The sequence below is a fragment of the Arachis hypogaea genome, chromosome 11 (genome assembly GCF_003086295.3).
Source record: "Arachis hypogaea cultivar Tifrunner chromosome 11, arahy.Tifrunner.gnm2.J5K5, whole genome shotgun sequence".
Classification (NCBI taxonomy): domain Eukaryota; kingdom Viridiplantae; phylum Streptophyta; class Magnoliopsida; order Fabales; family Fabaceae; genus Arachis; species Arachis hypogaea.
The window spans coordinates 97,249,523-97,260,913 of NC_092046.1; the positions used below are offsets into that span (position 1 = coordinate 97,249,523).

The 11,391-nt window shown below is 39.7% G+C and overlaps 1 non-coding gene across 1 annotated transcript; it reads left to right on the forward strand.

Annotated features, from left to right (window-relative positions):
- The first annotated feature begins 11,287 nt into the window (after window positions 1–11,287).
- On the forward strand, window positions 11,288–11,391 carry LOC112725595 (small nucleolar RNA R71). Its single transcript, XR_003164693.1, has one exon. It is a non-coding gene; the product is annotated as a small nucleolar RNA R71 (small nucleolar RNA).

An 11,391-nucleotide genomic window follows, 5' to 3' on the forward strand; every position in this document is an offset into this window, starting at 1 on the left:
TTAAAAGTTTGCACCGTCCTCGGTGCATTCAAAGATGAGCAAAGGGTATGACGACTACACGGGTTGCTATCTTCAGCTGGTAGGTCAACTGGTTGCTGCGTATTCTTTGTCCTGCTTCCTTTTAAGCTTATAATGACTCATCTTGAAAATAGAAGGCAGGATAGTAAGAAAAGTAGATGCAAAAGCAAGGAAGCATACATTGTTGGAATGAGGTGATAATCACTAGAATGAAGTGAGTGACCCAATGTGCAACATTAATGAAACAGGTGCGTGAGTTCTAAGATGATGCGGTCTAGAATACACACTAGCATAAAAAGAACTATGTCACAGTTACACAAAAAGGAACATGCACTTCACTCATCCTAGTGTGCTTGAGGTGCTCTAAACTTGTGGGTCAAAACAACCAAACAAGCAATAAAGAAGCATGAAGCATTCAAGCCAAAAACATATAATGCACAACTTCCATCAAGAAATTACCCAATCAAAGACAAGAGTTCGAATCACATGGTGGCCAAATCATGCAATTCAAAAAGAATTAAAAGCTCTAAGGCAATGTCATTCACTTGGTGTTCACAAAGTTAAGCATGAAAAATTCAAACCAAGTAACAATTTGTAACCTCAACAATGAATCCAACAACGAATAACAACAATGATTATGCTACAATAGCATTCAGTTAGTAATATAAACAAAATTAATAATCCAACACTTATCATGAAAAACAAAAACTTAAATGAAAATTTAACTAACTAAACAACTAATTAACTAAAAGGAATGGTTATAAATGGTGTTTGGTAGTGTTGGATGATGGGTAAGAGAAGGGAAGAAGAGAATAGAAGAGAGCAGAAGGAAAGAAATGGAAAGAAGAGAAGAAAACAAGAGTGATGAGAAAATGCATCCACGCGTACGTGTCGGGTGACGCGTGCGCGTGGTGAGGTGAAATGGACTCGACGTGTATGCGTGTGTCACGCGTACGCGTGGGTTGTCTTATTCAGAGAGCGACGCGTACGCGTGAGTCATGCATACGCGTGGGAAGGCTTGTGCCTCGCGCACAAAGTTAGCGTTGTATGGGCGCAACTCTTTGGAATTTGTATGGAGGTGGGATTTTTTTGGATCCAGGCGTACACGTGGGTGACGCGTGCGCGTGGATGGTCGAAAAAACTTGGGTTATGCGTATGCGTGAGGCACACGTATGCGTAGGTTGGTGCTCTGTTTTTCAAAATTTTTCATGTTTTTGCACCAAACCAAGCATTCCAAACCTCCAAACAGCTACCAAAACACAATAATGCCTTATTTAACATACCAAACTACCAAGTAAACTCAACAAATCAATCAAAACATGGAATTAAACTAATTCTACCAATATTTACAAAAGAGAAAAATGAAAAGATGTTACCATGGTAGGGTGTCTCCCACCTAGCACTTTTATTTATTGTCCTTAAGTTGGACTTATCGGGAGCTCCTCATTAAGGTGGCTTGTGCTTGAAGCTATCCTTGAACATCCACCAATGCTTGGATTTCCAATAAGCTCCATTCATCAAAATTAATGTTACCAAGCTTAGATGGAGTTCTTCACAAACCATGAGCTCCCAAAATTGATTCTCCTTGTGAGATCCAGGATCCCACACTTTGTTTTGACACCCGTCTTCAAGTTGATCATCATTATTCCATTTGGGTGCTAAGTGACGTGGCGGAAATTGACGAGTTAAGAAATTGTTATAAGAGATCCGCTGCAAGTATAATTCATAACCAACCAAAAATCTGCTTATCAATTTAGAAGGGTTGTCACAAAATTAGAATTAAAATACTGGGAGTATGAATCCTAGGTCGTCTCCCAACGAGTTGCAGAAAGATGTGCTATTTTATTAATCAGATGTTTTCTAAAATGGGTTGAGTTGATAAACAGGAAATTAAATCAGAGAATTTATGTAATTTAAATAAAAGCCTTGACCGGGAGTAGATTAGTTGGAAGCCTTATTTGTGTGCGAAATCGTGATCATTCCATTCCTTGGTAACGGCGCTAAAAACTCAATACGCACGTTCATGATCTTATATCTATTTCACAACTTCGTACAACTAACCAACAAGTGCACTGGGTCATCCAAGTAATAAACCTTACGTGAGTAAGGGTCGATCCCATGGAGATTGTTGGTATGCAGCAAGCTATGGTCATCTTGTAAATCTCAGTCAGGCAGATATCAAATGGTTATGGAGTTTTCAAATAATAATAATAAATGAACAGAAAATAAAGATAGAAATACTTATGTAATTTATTGGTGAGAATTTCAGATAAGCGTATAGAGATGCTTTCGTTCCTCTGATCCTCTGCTTTCCTACTGTCTTCATCCAACCAGTCCTACTCCTTTCCATGGCAAGCTTTCTGTAAGGCATCACCATTGTCAATGGCTACATCCCATCCTCTCTGTGAAAAAGGTCCAAATACTCTGTCATGGCACGACTAATCATCTGGAGGTTCTCGATCATACTGGAATAGGATTCACCCTCCTTTTGCGTCTGTCACTACACCCAGCACTTGATGCACATAAACTAGTTATGCTACGATTTAGGAAATTGCACGATCGGCAAAATTCCTTCCGGCAAGTGCACCGGTTATCGTCAAGTAAAAACTCACAATAGAGTGAGGTCGAATCCCACAAGGATTGGTTGAGTGAGCAATTCAGATTAGAAGTGTGTTCTAGTTGAGCGGAATCAAGATTGAGATGAGAATTGCGGAATGTAAAATTGGCGGTAAAAGTAAATGACAAGAAATTGAAATGGCGGAATCTTAAATTGCAATGAATTAAAGAGCAGAAACTAAATTGCTGAAATTAAAAGGGAATGGGGGTGTTGCATGAATTGAGTTGCAGAATGTAAAGAGAAAATGGAAATCAGAAATGGGGAATTCATTGGGTTATAGGAGATATTGAGATCTCCGAATCAAAACATGTTTATCTCTTCCTCAACCAATGCGTTCATTGAATTTTGCTTGGCAATCTTATATGATTGGATACCAATCCCTTGGCTCACCAATTCTCTCTAAAAACAAACAAATTCCCAATCCCTTGGTTTAAATGTTCATAAGAAGAGATGATGCTTGATCACTGATTATACCACACAATTTCATGAACCACAATTTGGTAGGATTACATGTCACAATATCCATCCAAACCCCAATCCAATTCACTGTGAGAAAGCTTCTCTAGCATGAATCCTCCATTCCTTTCCCAAGGCTCCGAAGGATTCCAAGTATGGGTAGTTTCTTTCCCAAGACAACTACTCAATGGAATTAGATCGAGAAGCTTTCTAACAAAATTCAAGAGAAAAGATTGAAGAAGAAGGTAAACTATTATTGATTCATTGAATTACAATAGAGCTCCCTAACCCAATGAAAGGGGGTTTAGTGAATCATAGCTCTGAATTCAATTACAAAGAAAAGGAAAACTCTAAAAGTGAAGGTAAAAGTTCCTTCTAACTTAACTTCTATCCTATTTATACACTTTCTATATTGAGCTTCAGTTGTGCTTCTTGGGCTTTGAGGCCTCTCCTTGCTTTCCTTTTGCCTTGGGTTTATGATCCATAATCTTGATGAGGTTGTTGATCCAAATCCTGTAACATTTATTGAGCCAACTTAGTGATAATCAAATAATGACACATGACTCAATAAATTGAGATTTCAAACTCATCAATCCTTCAGGCCCAATCCCATAAACCATGATATTCAATTGGGTTTCATACCAAAGTAAGTTTACGTTAATATTTGTGCTCAAAGACTAACTTAAATCACAATATTTTTGGCCCAGAAACCTTTTCCAAGAGTGGCGTTTAAGTTGTAGTTTAAGCTTAAACTGCAGCTTAAACGCCAGACACTTCCAGTGAGGCCTTTTGTAGAAGCACGTTTAAGCTTCAGTTTATGGTTAAACTGAAGCTTAAACGTGGAAATGGAAGAAGGCAGCCCTGGAGAGTCATGTAGTCGAACACGTTTAAGCTTCAGTTTAAGGTTAAACTGAAGCTTAAACGTGGAAATAGGAAGGGCAGCCCTGGAGGTCGAACACGTTTAACCTCCAGTTTAAGGTTAAACTGGAGGTTAAACGTGGAAAAGGGTGGAGGCATACTGGAGGTCGAACACGTTTAACCTCCAGTTTGAGGTCAAACTGGAGGTTAAACGTGGAAGCTTAGAATGGTAGCCCTGGAGGTGTCGAACACGTTTAACCTCCAGTTTGAGGTCAAACTGGAGGTTAAACGTGGAAATGGAGAGAGCAACCCTGGAGGAGAAAAGCTGTCGAACACGTTTAAGCTCCAGTTTGAGGTCAAACTGGAGCTTAAACGTGGAATGGCTCCCTGGTACTCTTCCTCCTTCTGGCGTTTAACCTCCAGTTTGAGGTCAAACTGGAGGTTAAACGTGGAACTCCCCCCTGAGTGACATTATCATTCTGGCGTTTAACCTCCAGTTTGAGGTCAAACTGGAGGTTAAACGTGGAATGCTTCTTTAGTGAGGCTTTTCATTCTGGCGTTTAACCTCCAGTTTAAGGTCAAACTGGAGGTTAAACTTCAATTCCAGCATTTCTTATCCTTCATGATTTTGGCGTTTAAGCTCCAGTTTAGGCTTAAACTGGAACTTAAACTCCACATGTGATATTCAAGCTTCCTTTATTGATTTTGTTGCTTCCTTGCTTAGCCTCTTCTTCCCTGAAATCATCCAAACAATTGCATCAAAGTCTTGCAAAATTTCATGAGAAATCTTTCATTCATAGCATTTAAGTAATATAACTAAAACTCATGGAATTTGCATCAAAATCATATTGTTTGGATGGTTCATTGCTTTGTTCTTCATTTAACCATTTTTGGTTACTTTAAGCTCAAGAAAATGCATAAAACAACTAAAACTAACAGAAAAATGCTAGTGAAACTAGCCTATGATGCCTTGGCATCACAACACCAAACTTAATACTTGCTTGTCCCTAAGCAAGTCCTGAGTTATTTGAGAAGAAAGTATGAAACAAAAAGCAATTACATTGGCTATATTAGCAAGCATTTGAAGTTCCTCAGAAGGGTTTTATGCAGAAAGTTGCAGCATCACTTTTTCATACTTATCAGGTAAGATTATCACTTTTTCATTGCATCCATCAAACACTGCTATGGCCTCTTGTTATTTTTATGTCTTTGGCACTTTTCTCTTCTTTGTTTTTCTTTTCTTTTCTTAGAGCTTCTTTTGCTCCTTGTTTGCTTAGTGTCATGTGTTGCACAAGCCTTTGGCATTTTCTTTTTCTTATCAGTGCACTACACATATCCACTTTAGGCATTTTAGTTCACATTTCTTCTTGAGACATTGGTGCCCAGCACCTCTTTGTGTGACTAAATGTTTTGTATTTAGGTTGCTCTTGATAATGGACTTTTGGTTGATAATCCCGGGTTAGTTAACCCAAGTTACCAAGTGTTGAAACACTCCTCAGAACCTATTCATCCAAGCATATCCTTAATACATAAACACCACAGGCATTTGTCTTAGAAGATCAAACCATTGGTGCCTAGCTTATTTTCTCAATTTTCTTGCTTTTTGGTTGCCCTTTTTCAGAGGCTTTTTCTTCTTCTTTTTCTTTCTTTTTCATGGCCAAAGACATTTATTCATCAAGATCCATAGACAGTTTTCAATTTCTACACAAAGAATGATAATTCTACACTCTAATTCCAGTGATCTGACTAAACAATCAAGCATGCATACCACCACTTAATTCTACTTGATTTGTCACTAATTTAGCCAAGTTACTTTTGTTCAAACTTTTCTTTTATTTTTGGAAACAGAACAAGCATGGAAAGCACTCGTTTAAGAAGGTGAAGTTATATCCAAACATCTAGGCATTCACTTTATTCAAAGCAAATAACAAACACACATACTAGAAAAACTCTACATTCCAGAAAGATTCAACATTTACAGTTTAAACCAGAACACGCATGCTTTTGTTTGCCCTTTTTAAAGAATTATCAAGGAATAATACCACCTTGTGAAATTCCTTGTTTTCTCTTTGTTGTCAGGAAACAATTTGATTTCTCCTTCTTCTCCTAAATGTTGCTTCATGCTTTAAGATTCTTGTTTCCTTTCCTGCAAAGAGTGATGAAGTTGCTTGCTTCTCAAGCACTTGAGTGGTTAGCTCAACTATGTGTGGGTAAGTATCGGAGTCTTAGGTTGGTGTGTGAACACCAAACTTAGTCTCCCACTTACTTCTCTGTTCTTTGAATCCTTGAGTTCTCTTGGAATGATGTTGCTACTAAGGGTTTTAAGCATTTCTGTGACTGCTTAGAATAGTTGTTCCTTTCATATAATTCAAAGGTTGTTGTGTTCAGTTGATCTTTATGGTGGAACACCAAACTTAGAGTCACACATTCCCCTTTGAATTATTGATCCATGAATTCATTGTTTGGTGTGAAACACCAAACTTAATTCTTTGCAATGCACAGAAACTACTTCACCCTTTTTATTGAAACAAATAAAAGAAACAGCAACAAGGTATTACCTCAGGTTGGGTTGCCTCCCAACAAGCGCTTCTTTAACGTCATTAGCTTGACGGTCAGCTTCCTCAGTTGAGGTGATATTTAACTTTGTCCTTCTCCTCCACATCTCCCAAGTAATGTTTGAGTCTTTGACCGTTAACAATGAAGGTTCGTTGTGACTTTTCTTCCATGATTTCTACTTGTCCATAATTGGAGACCTTGGTGACAAGGAATGGTCCAGACCACCTTGATTTTAGCTTCCCTGGAAATAGCTTCAGCCTAGAATTGTAGAGCAATACTTTTTGCCCTTCTTCAAATTTCCTTGGGGCTATGTTGCTGTCATGCTTCTTCTTTGCTCTTTCTTTGTAAATTTTGGCATTCTCATAAGCTTCTGCTCTGAATTCTTCCAACTCTTGAATTTGCAACATCCTTCTTTCTCCAGCAGCTTTGTTGTCCAAGTTCAGAAGTTTCAAGGCCCAGTATGCCTTGTGCTCCAACTCCAGTGGCAGATGGCAAGCTTTTCCATATACTAGTTGGTAAGGAGACATTCCAATTGGTGTTTTGAAAGCTGTCCTATATGCCCAAAGAGCATCATCTAGCTTAATCGACCAGTCCTTCCTTGAAGTTCCCACAGTCTTTTCCAGGATCCTTTTGAGTTCTCTGTTAGATATTTCGGCTTGCCCACTTGTCTGTGGATGGTATGGTGTGGCTACCCTGTGTTTGACTCCATATTTTAGAAGCAATGCCTCTAATGGTTTGTTGCAGAAGTGGCTTCCTCCATCACTGATGATTGCTCTTGGAACCCCAAAACGGCAAAAAATGTGTTTTCTGAGGAAGTTCATGACTACCTTATTATCATTGGTTGGAGTTGCTATTGCTTCAACCCATTTGGAGACATAGTCTACTGCCACAAGAATGTAATTATTTGAGTATGAGGAGGGAAATGGTCCCATGAAATCTATCCCCCATACAACAAACAATTCAAGTTCCAGAATGAATTGTTGTGGCATTTCATTTCTTCTTGGCAGGTTCCCAGCTTTCTGGTATTCATGGCAGTGCTTCACTAATTCTTTTGCATCTTTGAAGATAGTGGGCCAATAAAAACCACACTGCAACACCTTAGCTGCTGTTCTTTCTCCTGCAAAGTGCCCTCCATAAGTGGAGCCATGGCAGTCCCATAAAACTTCCCTTCCTTCTTCCTCGGATATGCATCTTCTGAGTATGCCATCGGAACATTTTTTGAACAAGTATGGTTCGTCCCAGATGAAGTATTTGGCATCATTTACCAATTTCTTCCTTTGATGTTTGTTAAATTCCAAAGGTAAACTCCCAGTGGCCTTGAAGTTTGCTATGTCTGCAAACCAGGGTGCTTTGTGAATTACCATGAGTTGTTCATCAGGAAAGCACTCATTTATATGTGTGCTTTGTGTGCTTCCTTCTTCACATGGTATCCTTGATAAATGATCTGCCACCTTGTTCTCTACACCCTTCTTGTCTTTGATTTCAATGTCAAATTCCTGCAACAAAAGAACCCATCTAATAAGTCTTGGTTTAGATTCTTGTTTAGCAAGTAAATATTTTAAAGCTGAATGATCAGTGAAGACAATGACTTTAGATCCAATGAGATAAGATCTAAATTTGTCAAATGCAAAGACTATTGCCAAGAGTTCTTTTTCAGTGGTTGTGTAATTCCTTTGGTTAGCATTCAAGACTTTACTGGCATAATAAATCACATGTACCAAATTGTCTTTCCTTTGTCCTAACACTGCCCCAATAGCAAGGTCTGATGCATCACACATCAGTTCAAAAGGTAAGTTCCAATCAGGTGGGGCAATGATAGGTGCAGAGGAAAGTTTTTGCTTCAAAAGTTCATAGGCTAGCATGCAATTTTTATCAAATACAAAGGGTGTATCAGAGACAAGCAAGTTACTCAAAGGTTTGGCTATTTTAGAAAAGTCTCTAATAAACCTTCTGTAAAAACCAGCGTGTCCCAAAAAACTTCTAACTGCCTTGACATTACTTGGTGGAGGTAGTTTTTCAATGATTTCCACCTTAGCTCTGTCCACCTCCATGCCTCTATTAGAGATTTTGTGGCCAAGGACTATTCCTTCTGTGACCATGAAATGACACTTTTCCCAGTTTAATACTAGGTTAGTCTCTTGGCACCTCTTAAGCACCAAGGCAAGGTGGTGTAGGCAGCTGGGAAAAGAATCCCCAAACACAGAAAAATCGTCCATGAAGACCTCAATAAATTTTTCAATCATGTCTGAAAAGATGGACAGCATGCATCTTTGGAAAGTGGCAGGTGCATTGCACAATCCAAAGGGCATGCGTCTATAAGCAAAAACTCCATATGGACAAACAAATGATGTTTTCTCTTGATCACTCGGATCAACTACTATTTGGTTGTATCCTGAATATCCATCCAAGAAGCAATAGTAAGCATGTCCGGCAAGCCTTTCAAGCATCTGATCCATGAATGGGAGTGGGAAATGATCCTTTCTGGTGGCTTCATTGAGCTTCCTGTAGTCTATGCACATCCTCCACCCAGTGACGGTTCTTGTGGGTATGAGTTCGTTCTTCTCATTTGGTACCACAGTTATGCCACCTTTCTTAGGAACTACATGGATGGGACTAACCCATGGGCTATCAGAAATGGGGTAGATTACCCCTGCCTGCCATAACTTCCTGACTTCCTTTTGTACCACTTCTTTCATGACGGGATTCAATCTCCTCTGAGCTTGAATGGAGGGTCTAGCATCCTCTTCTAACAAGATTTTATGCATGCATATGGATGAACTTATCCCCTTCAAATCAGCTAGGGTCCATCCAATGGCATCTTGATGAGTTTGCAGCACCTTGATCAATTCTTCTTCCTGTTCTTGGCTCAGGGCAGAGCTAATGATAACAGGGTGACTCTCATCACTACCCAAGTATGCATACTTGAGATTAGGGGGCAAGGCTTTGAGCTCAGGTTTTGGTGCTTCCTTTTCTTCTTTCACTCTCTCTGGCATGCTTAGCATGGTTGTGTCAGCACCCTTGATATCACTAACTTCAATATCCTTGGTGAACTCCTCCTCTGCCAATTCCTTTATTGTTTCCTCAAAAGTTTCTTGTACTGCAATGTCCACTACATCAACCCTCATGCATTCCCTTAGTGATTCTGATGGATAGCTCATTGCCTTGAATACATTAAACACCAATTTCTCATCATGTAGTCTAAGAGTGAGTTCACCCTTTTGTACATCTATGATGGCTCCAGCAGTGGCTAGGAAGGGTCTTCCCAGAATTATTGAAGCTTTGGCTTCTTCCTCCATATCTAACACCACAAAATCAGCAGGAAATATAAATTCTCCCACTTTCACCAACAAGTCCTCAACTATCCCATGAGGGAATTTAAAAGTTCGATCTGCCAATTGGAGGGCCATTCTTGTTGGTTTGGCTTCCTCAATCTTCATTCTTCTCATCATTGTTAGCGACATCAAATTGATGCTGGCCCCTAAGTCACACAAGGCCTTCTCCACCATGACTTCTCCTATGATGCAGGGGATTTGGAAACTGCCTGGGTCCTTCAATTTCTGAGGCAATTTGTGCTGAATGATGGCACTGCATTCTTCAGTTAACAACACAGTTTCCTCATTTCTCCAGCTTCTCTTCTTGGTCATTAATTCTTTTAAGAATTTTGCATAGAGTGGCATTTGCTCTATTGCCTCAGCAAAGGGAATGTTGATTTGAAGCTTCTTGAAAATCTCCAAGAACCTGGAGAATTGGCCATCCTTTTCACTTTTCATCAAACGTTGAGGATAAGGTGCTTTAGGTGTGTAAGGCTTCAGGACCTCTTTTTCTTTTTCTTTTGTTGCAGACGGTGTAAAAGATTGTCCTTGTTCTTTGTCTTTCACATTTTCCTTTGCTTCATCCTCTGTGGTTTCCCTTGAGATCTCCTTTAGATTCTTTCCACTTCTGAGGGTTATGGCCTTACATTCTTCCCTTGCAATAGCCTTGGCAGCATGCGAACCGCTTGTCCCAGGGGCTTGCTTAGTCAAATACAAAATTTGATTTTCTAGCTTCTGGATGGCAGCTCCTTGGTTTTGCAAGTTAGAATTTACTTCTTCCTTAAAAGCTTTCAATTCAATTATGTCTTGGCTCATGGTTGCCATCATTCCTTCTATCCGGTTTAATTGATCTTGAAATTGTTGGTTCGGATTAGGTTGGGTATGTTGATTATTTTGGCCATGATATGATGGTTGGGGGTAAGTGTTTTGTGTGGCTTGGTATGATCTTTGGTTGGAGTTTTGGTATGTGGAATTGTTATGTTGGTTGTGGTTGTAAGGTTTGTGGTTTTGTGGTTGGGTTTGTTGGTTTCCCCACCCAAAGTTTGGGTGGTTTCTCCAGCCTGGGTTGTAAGTGTTGGAATGTGGATCATATGATTGCCTTTGTTGGTTTCCCACATAGTTAGCCTCATCCCAATCACCTCCTTCAATGCTTACTTCCTCTTGATCTTGTGTGTGTATTGCAGCCACTTGCTTTGTTTCTAATTGCCTGGTAAGCTCTGCTAGTTGCTTGGCAAACACCTTGTTTTGGGCTAGAATTGTATCAACATGGTTCAGCTCCATGACTCCCTTAGTGTTGTGCCTCTCTGATGCATAGTAGTACTCATTCTCAGCCACTGTCTCGATCACTTCAATGGCTTCTTCCACAGTCTTTTTCCTGTTCAATGAACCTCCTGATGAATGGTCTACAGCCTTCCTTGATTCATAAGAGAGCCCATCATAAAAGATGTGCAATTGCACCCAATCATGGAACATGTTTGGTGGGCATTTCCTTGTCAAGTCCTTGAATCTCTCCCATGCCTCGTAGAGAGTTTCACCATCTTGTTGTCTAAAAGTCTGAACCTCAGATCGAAGCCT